The sequence below is a fragment of the Nycticebus coucang genome, chromosome 21 (genome assembly GCF_027406575.1).
Source record: "Nycticebus coucang isolate mNycCou1 chromosome 21, mNycCou1.pri, whole genome shotgun sequence".
Lineage (NCBI taxonomy): Eukaryota > Metazoa > Chordata > Mammalia > Primates > Lorisidae > Nycticebus > Nycticebus coucang.
In genome coordinates this window covers 26,832,497-26,843,072 of record NC_069800.1, presented here as the reverse complement: position 1 = coordinate 26,843,072, position 10,576 = coordinate 26,832,497, and the positions used below count along the sequence as shown (strand labels likewise).

Sequence of the window (10,576 nt, the reverse complement as noted above, 5' to 3'; positions counted from 1 at the left end):
CATAATTATTCTTTAAATGAAACATAGGTGTTTTATACAACCTTCTAAACAAGTAATGTTTGACAATGTGTTGAAAGGGAAAAAATTCTAATGGAGGAAGCCAGTCTAGTACCATTCTTGAATTCATAAAAGTAGGTGTGAAAATTGAATGCCAGAGGCAAGAAGCCAAGAGCAGACTGAAGCTGGTAAAACTCCTGAGGCTTCAAACCATTTCAGGGATAAGATAGAATGGAAGAAAGTAGAATGAATGGAACTTGCAGGGCAAGTAGGATTATTAAAAGCTTGTAAAAGCCCCTACAATAGTCCTTGGAGGAAATTGAAATCCCAGGGTAGTTACTTAATGGTTAGATTTCTTCTTAGTCAAATGTGACCATGGACATCTATTGCATAGCCTAGGAAATACTTTCTCTGGTTTACAATAAGGAACATCTTAACATTCTCAAAGTTACTTGATTGTACAACTTTTTTCTTTATAGCATTTGTCTTTTGCCAAGTGCTAAGCTGGGCTGCACCAATACAGGGACAACTGAGGTATGCCTATTTTCCAGGAACCTGCAGACTCAGAAGCTTCTATGTCACTTAGATTAAATTTCAAACTTCTTGCTCCTACAGAACTCCATGAAATCATCTAAGAACATTCTACCCTTAACCCCTAGGCTGGTTTTCTGATGCACTTAAGAAAGTTCCTGCCACAGGGCCCTTATACTTGCTCTACCTTCTACCAAATGTTCCCTTCTACCATCTTTACCCTTACTATTCTGGTCTCAAATGTAAGAGATGCTTTTCTCCTCCTCCCAATTTAAAACAAAAAGTTCTTTCTTCCCAGTCAGTCATTCTCTGTCTCATTTCTCAAAGCAAAGTTCTTCCAAATACTACATATTGAAAGTATCTTTCTTTTTTCCTTCTTTTTTCTTTCCCTCCCTCCTTCCCTCCTTCCTTCCTTCCTTCCTTCCTTCCTTCCTTCCTTCCTTCCTTCCTTCCTTCCTTCCTTCCTTTCTTCCTTCCTTCCTTCCTTCCTCACTCTTTCTATCTTTCAACAGGGTCTCACTCTGTTGTCTCAGCTGCAGAGTAGCCACATGATCATAGTTCACTGTAGCTTCAAACTCCTAGGCTCACATGATCCTCCCCCCTCAGCCTCCCAAGTCTCTGGGATTACAGGTATGAGTCACATACTTGCTCTTCTTTTATTTTTAAAATGCATTTCTAGTCTTCTTTCAATGTAAAGGAAGTTTAGTGAGTGCAAAGGGTTTGTTGCCTTGCCCACTACCATTCCCAGTGACCAGCTCAGTGCCTGTCACATAGTAGTTGCACATTAAAGCATTTAATTTTTAATATTATTTATAAATGAGTTAATAATATCCAGCTAACTAAAAAAAGGTTTCCAAATAATTTTTAAGGTTCTGTGTAATCTTAAGATTTATACGGTCCTAAATCCAATGAAGGAGATAAAAGATTAAGAATGTTGGAAGGTATGGAAAGGAGAGATGAATCCTGGTTGTATTTGTAGCTTCCATGTTGGTTGGGTGCAAACAATGTAGAGGGCTTCACAGATGGTGTCATTAGTGGAATTTGGAAAGATGCTCTTGATTCTTCAAGTTAGAGAATAAAAGAAAGGCATTCCAGGTGGAGTTAAAAACCTAACCCAAAGCATGAAGAGATGAGAATGCACAAAATGTTGGTATAACAGAAGATGAGTGGAAGAGAAGAGTAATTTATCCAATGGTCATGGAAAGCTTTGGACTTTATTCTAGAGATGACAAAGAGTACGAAGTAAAATGGGCTCCGCGCCCGTAGTACAGTGGTTAGGGCACCGGCCACATGCACTGGGGTTGTTGGGTTTGAACTCAGCCTGGGCCTGCTAAAAGACAATGACAACCACAAAAAAAAAGAAAAAACATGGACATTGTGGCATGCACCTGTAGTCCCAGCTGCCCGAGAGGCTAAGGCAGGAGATTTGCTTAAACCCAAGAGTTTGAGGTTTCTGTGAGCTGTGACACCATGGCACTCCACCCAGGGCTACATACTGAAACTCTATCTCAAAAAAAAACAAACAAAAAACAAAGAAGTAAATGACCTCACTCATCTTGCAGAACTATTAGACAGACAGCAATGAATTTCTGTGGGTGTGGGTGTCAACAAACACTCTAAAATGGTGTCTGAAATAATGCATGCATGTGTGTGTGTGTGACATCTGGATACTTTAGTGTGGAGAGAGAATCAATGGTGTTCATGAAGACTCAACACAAAAGAAAAGAAAAATAAGATAAACTATAACACCAACGTAAAGGGAAAGTAAGAAGCACCAACGCTGAAAATAGAAGATCTAGAAGAAATATTTGCTTTTTCAAAGGTGATATCTCACTAAGTAGTATAAAACCCATGAGTTGAATCTTTATGCTTTTAGAAAATGCTCAATTATACAAATCACAAACATTCAGGTACATTGAAAATTTCTAGAAGACAAAAGGATTTTTTTTTTTTTTTTTTCAGTTTTTGGCCAGGGCTGGGTTTGAGCCCACCACCTCCAATATATGGGGCCGACACCCTACTCCTTTGAGCCACAGGCACCGCCCAACAAAAGGATTTTTTTATTGTTAATATAGGAAAATCTTGGACTAGAGCATAGAAGAGAGTAAATGCTTACAGATAGGAAATATAGGCAAATTCAGCTCCTGACGAGACAAGATAAGACAGAAGAGGGAAAAGTACAAATGATGCTCAGGTATGTCCCGTATCATTCTCGCCTCTGCCTCAATAATCCATTCTTTTGTAGGGGACTGCACTCCCACGCTAAGGCAGTTCCTCCCCTATCCCTATAGGTGAATAGTGAATTATTTGGTCATCCTTGAGCCAGCTCTCTGGGGATATAATTGCCAAAACAGCTCAAAGTTTAAAACATCAGAGTTAATCCACCTGCCCTAAGTTATAATAATGCTACTATCGTGAGGGATAGAAACAGCCTGAAAGTAGAGAGGCTGAAATTGAGGAAAAAATAATTAAGATGAGACAGTGACCAACAAGAAAAGTTAAGTAAAGCCAATGGTCATCTCCCCATGGAGACCAACTGGAGGAAAACCAAAGTCAGATAAGGACATTGGCAAGAGAAGACAACAGGCAGTGGAGTCAGATGGCCTCATCCTTGTAGAAGCTACACACATCCATTTGAAGAGGAGGAAGTTGGATTACAGGACTTGGCTCCAGTTCAGTAGGAAAAAGATGCAGGAGCCAGGAGGCTGAAAGATGTCTGCCATCTGGAGAAATTAGAAGAAGGAGAATTGGAAGTCATGCAGTTCAGGGGTGGAGAGAAAAGGGAAGGAAGAGAGGCTATTTGGCAGGAATTCTTAGAGTGGGGTCAGACTCCCCCACGAGGCTCTTACTCCGGCATGCAACTTGCACAGCCTTCAGTAGTAGCACCAGCAATAAAAGAAAATAATTTTACTTCCAAATCCTAATATCTATATTTTGAACTGACATTAGGAAAGCTTCCTTTTAATATATAAATGTGTTTCACCTGTGATCTTCTGTGAGCAACACCAAACCCTCAACAGCAACTCTACAAAGTCTAACAAATTTATAATTCTTTTAGTTAGGGGTAAAGGAAATTATATCACATTTCTGAGGATATAGAATTTCTCTGTGGAGAGGCAGAATGCAGTGGAAGTTATGGAAACATTGGGAGGCTAAGAAGAAAAAGTTAAGGTTAGATACAGGTGTGAGCTCTCAAATGAGAATCTGGGATCAAATCCTGGCCCTCACCAGTTTACTAATTATGTGATCTCGGGCAACTTCACAAACTCCATGAATCTCAAAGTCCTCCACAGTACAATGGGATTCAGTGACCATATCAGAGCATTATTATGAAGATTAAAATTAAAAATAATATGGGTAACGCCTGTGGTTCAAAGGAGTAGGGCGCCAGCCCCATATGCTGGAGATGGCGGGTTCAAACCCAGCCCTGGCCAAAAACTGAAAAAAATAATAATAATTAAAAATAATAATGCTTGTAAATTATCTAACACAGTACCTGATATATTTTGAGTGTTATCTATCATTCCCATTGTCATTATTATCAGTTAATTAGAGAGTCTTCTAGAATTTTTTGTAGACATAGCTGATTGGGTTTGGAGTCTTGCATTTTCACCAAATGATTCAGCTAAAAAAGGAAACAAGATCTACATTCATGTTAAATTTCAAGATTTTAGATCACAGACATTGTTATTAACACTGAACTGGTAAATAGGAATATTGTGTGCTTGTGTCAACTGTACACATATCTGTTCTAGGTCTCTGTTTCTTAAGTGAGGATGGTTAAATTACATAATTCTTAAAGTTCATCTGAATTCTAACATTCTGTGATTCTGCAACGACTGTCTCAAATGTGGCACTTGTGAGCTATAAACAATATAGATCCCCTTCGCCTGTACTGGACCACATTGATGGGCCCTGAAAATGCAAAATGTGTGAGGATGTGACCTTCCACAGGTAAGAAATGGGCGGCCTTCCTCAGCCTGCCTGCTCAGAACAACCATTTTGTTCTGCCCTTGGCTGGCTGCCTCTCCAGTAATTTTCTGCAGCAAGCTCCACCCTTATCCCAGCTGGCAAGAGGAAAATGAATTCACCCAGCAGTCCCAGGCATCCCTTCGAGGATGTTGCAGGGAGAAAGCACGCCAGGCATTTCACTGTTAATTATCAGCAGCCTGGCTGCTATGGCACCTTGCTGTGCCAATTTGAGAGATGAGACTCTTTACACTGCTTATTAGACTCAGCTAAATAAATATTACCCAGCATTAGTGTTGTCAAAGATACAGTCTGAATTCTGCTCCCTGGAGTGGCTGTTGGTACCCAAGCTTTTCACCATCAATTTTTCTTCCCATCCCCCCTCCTCTTACTGCGTCACAGCTAATCTCTTTCTCTCCTCCCAGAACATTCAGCTGAAGTCTAACATCAGAGGACGGAAATAAGATCACAGATTTAGCTCCTTTGCATGAGGTTGTCAAATACCTGTGTACTTGGTTAATACCTGTATTAATTACTTTCTATTCCTGTCCTCTCAGACTTCAAATGTCTCAGCCAGGTATTTTGAGTTAGAGTTACCCTCCTCTACGCCACCCTCCAAAAGTGAGTTTTGAAAGACTTAAAGCTGCTGGCTACAGTAATTGCTTTAAAAGTGAGAACATGACCCTACTTGAGCCAATCATGGCCAAAAAAAAAATTAATTCCAGGACTCGTTTAAGCTATTTGGAAAACAGAGGTCCTTTTCTTGACTGGATGTTGAACCTGGAAAATATAGCCCCATGGAGCTACTATTAGCTATTTTGCAACCATGAAAGTAAAAACTACCAAGAATGAAGCCAGCATATAGTAAGGGATGGAAAGGATTAGAGAAAAGAAATCCATGTCAGGTCAAAGCATTTGAGAACCTAGATCAAGCTTTACATGAAGCTATCTAGATCTTTGGAGATTTCAGTTTTGAATTATGGATCCTTTATTATTTAGGTCTTATTCCCTAATGTAATAGGGAATTCTAATGCATTCATTGGCTTGTATGTGGTCTCCTTGGTGTCTGTATTTGGGGCAACTCCAGGTGAAGCCCTGCCCAGAACCTCTCAGATCTTAACACTATAACGCTCTCCTACCTGCATCCCTACTCCTGAGGACTCTAGTGATTCTTCCTAAGCAGAAGACAGGACAAAAGTTTTGGGTAATAAAACACCCCCCTGAGGAAGCCCTCAACCAGTGATGGATAAATACTTCCCCTTCCTTGCTCCCTTGGAGTAACACCAGCAAACATGTTCTACCCTGGCAATCTTGGAGTTCCCTAGTGGGATTGAGCCTAATTTGATAATGCATCCCTCACTGGCTGCCTTCCTTTCTCTGTCTCACTTCCCCACCTGTCTCTTGGTTTTGTTGGCATTACCTTCTAGCTAAGTTACTTGTAGTGGGGTCTGCTAGAAATTCATTAAAAAGCAACATCCACTTATAACTTTAAAAATGAACTCCACGAGTTGTTTGGCTTACACAATTTCTCCCTTTCCACACCAAATACAATGATGCCTATGCCAATCGTGTTGACCTAGACTGAGCCTAGAAGGAATCTATGGATTCAAAACACAGTAAGCCAAGGCACCCTTTCCCATCAATGGTAGCCAAGCAGAGAGTGATGGACTAGATGGAAATTTTTAGGAGAGAAAGAGAAGAAACAGCTCAAACAAGCCAAAGTGTAGAGGACGATCATCATCCTCAGGCTCCAGCAGTAGCAGTGAGATGTATAGATTCTTCCACTGAAGAAATGACAGTAACCAAGATTATTAATTTATTTGTCCTGAAGGATGAGCAGCATGGACATGTTTGATCTCTGGATACCTCCTCTCCTGCATAGCCCTTTCCCAGTTGCTAAACCCTCCACGCTAAACAAAACATCACACCAAATGGTACCTGTCAGATGTACTTCCTGCTTAGTCTCCCTAATGGAATGTTGTCTGTTATTTACATGAGAAATGCTAAAATGCAGGTTCCTTTGTTGTATTTTCATTTTTGGTATTTTAAGCAAAGCATTTACTTTCATACTGATAGAGAAATTCCTACTTCCTTTCCGGCTTCCTTCTGTCTTCCAATCCTAAATGCTTGTGGAAGAACAAATATAGCCAACAGGGTTCACATGGGCCCCTGTGCAACTCCCCTAAACTCCTAGTAGAAAATACAATCTTAGGCCAGATGTAGTGACTCAGCCTATAATCCTAGCACCTTGAGAGGCTGAGGCAGGAGGATAATTTGAGGCTAGGAGTTCAAGACCAGTCAGGCAATACCAAGACCCTGCCTTTATGAAAAAAAATCTTAAAAATTAGCTGGGGATGGTAGCATGTGCCTATAGTCCTAGCTACTTAGGTGGCTGAGTCAGGAGGATGGTGTGAACCCAGGAGTTCAAGGTTACAGTGAGCTATGACAATGTCACTGCACTCTAATCCAGGCAGCAGAGCCAGATCTTGTCTCAAAAGAAGAAAAAAAAAATATGGAATTGTGGAGCCTACACCCTCTACAGAAAATGGTCCTACCTCCTCATTTTGCTGCTAAAGATAGAGAAAGCACAAAAGTCTTTCATGACAAAGCTGGAAAGTACTTTACAGTCATCTGCTCCAATTCATTCCTGTCACAGATGAGGAAACTGAGGCACAGATCAGTATAAATGTTTTGCTCAAGACTTCCTAGCTAGTTAACGGGCAAAATTGGAGCTGGAACTAAGGAAACTTGGGTCCATGCCTTCTTCATATTACCCTCATCAATTCTGGTTTAACTTTAATTTCTTTGTCTGACTTGCATGTTTGTTGTATCTGAAGTTCACATTTCAACACTATCATCTATTTTGGTTGTGATGTGGGATGTTTATTCTTAAAAAAAAAACACCAAGAATATATCACTGTATTTAGTGGCCTTGCCTAAACAGTTGCATTAGGGATAAATACTCCCACATAATGAATTTTGTCACTGGGACATTGCAGAAAACATCTCATGGCCTTTTCTTCTCCTTTCAGAAATAACCTGGAAAGTCAGATTGCACTGTAGATTCAACCTTGGTCCATTTGATCTGATGCTCATTCCTAATCCCAGACCATTTCCTGGGCCTGAGCCCAGGTCCTTGTGTGGCATGGAAAATGCCAGAAGGCATATGGACTCCCCAGGCCACCTCCTGGATGAGGCTGGATGGCACACACCAATGAGCCAGCTCTCTCCAAGGGATATAACAGATGGCATTCCAGATATGAATATGTAAAATATAGACTGCTAAGATTGTTAAATAAGTGTGTATTTTTAGGTGGATTCATGAAAATCAAGAATTTTATAACCAAAATGAAAGCCAAGCAAAGGAAACCACAAGATGCTGTTGAAAGCCGTGCATCATTCTGTCCTTGCTAGCACTGGCCTCCACAGCATTCTCCAACCTCCAAAGAAACCACTGGAAAATAGCCAGGAAGAAATAAATGAAAACTGCAACACAGGATGTTGTCTCTAGGATTCCATGCTGTAAGACCCTGGGAAGGCCACAGATGGCAGAATTAGCATTCAGAAAAGAAAGAAGTGGGCTGAATTTTTCCTTTGGCTCTGCTGCCTCTTTCCATGGCCCTTTACTGATGAGTGTACCCTGTTTCTCCCACCTGCCCCCCAATTAAAACTCCTTATGCTTCAATCCAGCTGCCCCAGGAACAAGGCCTAGGAGCATAAAAATAATACAAGTTTTTGAAACGGTAAAACTGGTTAGGAAGATGGACTTGAGCAAATCTCAGTAAAAATAGTACCTTTCAGAAGGCTTTGAGCTCTTTGCCCAGTATCTTACAAGTACAGCTATTTCAAGTTTACAGAAAGCTTTCATACTCAAGATCTCATGTGGTTTGATCTTCATAACAATTCTATAAGATAAATAGACCATTAATTGTTGCTCCCACTTTAGAGATGAGGAAATGAGGGCTCAGAGAGGTTAAACAATTACTCAGGATGCACAGATGGTAAGTGATGCCACTGGGACTTGAACTCAAGATCCTTTGATTCTGTTCAGCAATTCATCTAATTTGACATTCATTGAAGGACCAATAGCCAAAAGCTCCTTCCCTCGGGAAGAAATCCTACTGCTGCTAGAATAGCCTAATCCATGGATTAACTGATTCAATGAGTTAAAACATGAGAGGTTAGAGTAAGATGATAGTCTCATATTCTGAAAACATCACAAATATAGAAACTGGATTCTTATTTATGCATTACTGACAGCAGTCTTTAGCCCCTGTCTGTATCCATGACCTTTTGTAATTCCTCCAGCTAGAGGCAGAATACATTTCCCTGCTCCATTAATGATGGGGATGGAAACATAACCTGCTTCATCCAATGAATTGTCAGCAAATGTGATCAAGCAAAGCCTTAAAATGGACTTGCTTAGTTGTACTTGACCTCCTGTGTTCTTGTTACTCTCCCACGGTAGCTCACTGGACTAAGGAAAATGAGAAACATGTGCACACATATAAACTCAACCCACCACTTTGAACCAAACCCGTCTGAGCCTAACGTAGATCATCCATCTCCCAGCCAACTTCTAGTACATGAACAAGAAAAAAAGACTAATGTTTGAACCTGTCGAGTTTGGGAATGATTTGTTATATGGCAATAGCTGACTGATACACTCCCTGCTTTTCTTTCATTTTCCTGCTTCCAATTCAATGCAAATAGGATCTGCTCTTTGTTATCATTACTCTCTGTTTCTTTCCAGGCAGAGAATTACCATCTGCTAAGTCCCAGATTAGCAAGATTCTGAATATCAAGATCTGTGTCATCACAGGATAACGAAAAGCTATTATTAGGGACTGAGATGATAGTAAAAATAAGGTAGATGAAGTTACAATCACAAGAGAACAATATAGGTGCCAGATAAATATTTAACAAATGGCTGAAAACTTCAAAAATTCAAAGGCTATTTTCTGGTTAAAAAATTAGGAAAACTTGGTAAACGGCCTGTGAAACTAGTGAATGATGCCCCATGAATATATCAATGTACACAGCTATGATTTAATAAAAAAAAAAAAGAAAGAAAAAAATAGAAAAAAACACATTATCGTGCTCGCTTAGGCAGCACATATACTAAAATTGGAACGATACAGAGAAGATTAGCATGGCCTCTGCGCAAGGATGACACGCAAATTCGTGAAGCGTTCCATATTTTTATACTTTGCATTCTAAAAAAAAAAAAAAAAGAAAAAAAAACACATTATCATTAGACAATATTTCTTATGTGCTTCTTCGTATCCTGGTTCTCACCATGCTTTGAAGACAAAATGCCCATCCTGTAGGGGCTTATTAGCAAACACACACACAGAGGCAGACAAATGGTAGAAACTATAGAATGAATGTTAGATAAATTAATAATAAAAGGGCAAGATAAAATATTTTCCTTGATCTTATTTTGCCACGTCAGCTTTATTGAATCCATCATGATTATCGAAGTCCCCCAAACCCAATTCTTCTGCATTTCTTGAAACCTATAGCAAGCTTTCATCTATGGAAAAATATATGCTTTCCTAGATATTTCAGAGGTTCAAATATCTTAGTCCTTTAAGCAATTGCTCTAAGCTAGGAGAGAAGGAAAAGAGTATTCCAACATCAACCCACTTACAATAACCCCCCCCCAAACTATTCATTAATTATCTTGGGACAGTTTCCTGAAGATGATGGAAAGAAGATGATGCCTAAAACCTAGTTGGTAAGCACTGAATAATATTTACTAGTGAAGGGAAAAGATAAGAATTCATTTCTGCCCTACTCAGCCTTCCAGACTTCCATTCTCTGTTTCATCTCAGTTTGATCAAATCCATATTTCTGGCCCCTCCAACTCTCATGGTTCTAGCACTATGATTCAGCCATCACAAATCTCCCAATGTGTTCTCTGATCCCATTTCCTCCCTAGTCCTTGGCACAGTGCTCCTTTTATATTTTGTTCTTGATATCCACAGATTTTCTGTTTTGGCTCTCTACCCCTTTCTTGTTATGCCCCAGTGGCCTACGTTTTGCATATAGCCCCCACCCTGAGTGTAAGCTCAGA

At 40.0% G+C, this 10,576-nt stretch overlaps 1 non-coding gene across 1 annotated transcript; it reads left to right on the top strand.

The window, feature by feature from the left end:
- The first annotated feature begins 9,594 nt into the window (after positions 1-9,594).
- On the top strand, positions 9,595-9,701 carry LOC128574446 (U6 spliceosomal RNA). Its single transcript, XR_008376796.1, has one exon. It is a non-coding gene; the product is annotated as a U6 spliceosomal RNA (small nuclear RNA).
- The last annotated feature ends 875 nt before the right edge of the window (positions 9,702-10,576 follow it).